Source organism: Montipora capricornis, chromosome 2 (genome assembly GCF_036669925.1).
Source record: "Montipora capricornis isolate CH-2021 chromosome 2, ASM3666992v2, whole genome shotgun sequence".
NCBI lineage: Eukaryota > Metazoa > Cnidaria > Anthozoa > Scleractinia > Acroporidae > Montipora > Montipora capricornis.
The window spans coordinates 31,506,457-31,508,779 of NC_090884.1; positions in this window are offsets into that span (position 1 = coordinate 31,506,457).

Consider the following 2,323-nt stretch of genomic DNA (forward strand, 5'->3'; position numbering starts at 1 on the left):
ACTCTTTAGCCACCAACGGGTGCACAAGACTAGAAGTTGAATAGACAATCTTACTCGTTTTCGAGGGATACCATGATGATGACGATGAATTCAAACACAGTGTATTACAGAATTCGCTAATATATCAGGGTGTTTGGCCCCGAGCCGAGTTATGACGAAGAAATTTGTGCGAGCAATCGATAATTCAATTTCGCCAAATTATCATTCTTTTCAGTTCTGTTACTGAGGAACGAGAATAAAAATTGAAATAAGAGCGTTTTCAGCGGTTCTCTGGCGTATTTCGGATGGTAAAAGCACATTTATTGGATGGCTATAGCTGCCGGGAGCCGCGTACTATAGTACGTTATTCACCGGGCAGTTTTATGACGGGCAAATTTGTGGGGGCAAATCGAAAATATAACTTGGCCAAATTGGCATTCTTTTAAGTTCCCTTGCTTAGGAATGAGTATAAAATTAAAATCAGTGTGCTTTTAGCGGTTCTCTGGCGTATTTTGGATCGTAAAAGCACATTTATTGCATGCCTATAGCTGGAGTCGCGTACTATAGTACGTTATTCACCGGGCAGTTTTATGACAGGCAAATTTGTGGGGGTAATCAAAAATATAATTTGGCCAAATTGGCATTCTTTTAAGTTCCCTTACTTAGGAATGAGCATAAAATTAAAATCAGAGCGTTTTTAGCGGTTCTCTGTCGTATTTTGGATCGTAAAAGCACATTTATTGGAAGGCTATAGCTGGAGTCGGGGTGTCTCGAAAACACAGACCTCGAAAACACAGACCTCGAAAACACAGACGTGTCACAAACATTCTAAAAAATAACAGCCTTTGCTCGCGAATGAGTTCGTCTTTTCTTTTTCTTTTGTTATTTGCTGTTTTGTTTCCAATTTCTTCAAATTTGTTTCCAATATCCAAAAGTCGATAATGAAAGGTGTTATCGCGCTTAAATAGCAGTTGATCAGTCAACGCAGAAAGGCTCAAATTGTAATGTGATGCAGTACAGATAATTATAGAATCGATGACCGGATGTCATGCAACGGTAATCGGCATTCGATAGAAGGAAATTGAAGAAATGAAACTAAAACAAAATCAAATTGGCTTTACAAAAGGAAAGGTTTCTTTATTTCGAATGCCCTAAAATAACAGAATTGCATTATAGAAAGGAGCAGGCCTGAACAGAAAAACAGGGAACGAAGGTCATGACCCTGGCATCCAATAAACTGCTAGTGCAAAAGTTCGGCGGGAAAATTCACCATGTGAGTTCTTGCTACAGTACTGTGCAAAAGTAATGAGAGCGAATTTCGACGAATTTCGTCTATTGTTCTCGCGAATTTTCGACGATATGTCGGCGAAATTTCGCGAGGTATTTCGCGTCGCTCAATGCGATATTTCGAAGAAAATGCGGCGAAATGATGCGAATTCTTTCGAAATTTCAAAGTAACGAACTTTCCTTCCCGCGAACTCTTTCGAAATTTCGAAGAAATAAACTTTTCTTACTTTCGAAATTTCGAAGAAATGAACTTTCGTTTCTTCGCATTTTCGAAGCAGTGAACTGTCGTTAAAAATACACTGTACATTATAATTGCAGTAACATACATAACTCGGAACCAAACGCGCTTTGTTGATTTATTCACACCACGACTGAAGAGCGTTTCAAAAATGAGCTAGAGAGATTTATCCTGCACTCTGCTTCAGTAGAGTAACTGCCCGTTTGTTTTTAGACAAGACAAAACTTCAAGGACTGAATCATAATGACAACAAGCGGGATTGTAAAACTCCACGATCTGGATTACGCATGCATATTTCTGGTAGAAATCTAACTCCCATTGAAGGTCAAGCTTGCAATGTTTTTATCCTCTTCATAGACAAAAAGCGCTTTCACTTGCATACCAGTAGCTCGAAAATGTGAATGATTTCAGAGAAACATAGAATCGGTTCAACAATTCACCAACGTCAAAAAATTATGACAAATGTCTATTATTTGCCGCGGGCTGTAAAACTAGTGTCGTCACACAACGCGTGACGACACTATATTAAGAACGGCTGCGTAGGAGACTACTGTAAAACTAAGTAAATATAAGAAACAAATCTTGATTCATCATCTGGTTTATTTAAGGTTTACATTGCATTCCAAAAACAAAGAAAACGAATCTGAAATCTACCTAGATTACATGCAAAAATACACACACAGTTGCTAACAAATTAATCTTGCCTAGTTTGTTTGTCGCTACTTTTTATGAAGTTTTGCCAGCGTTTGTGTAGTCTGTTTGAATAAATTTGTTTGTACTAATTATTAACTGTTGAACTAGTGCAATTCAGAGTTTATT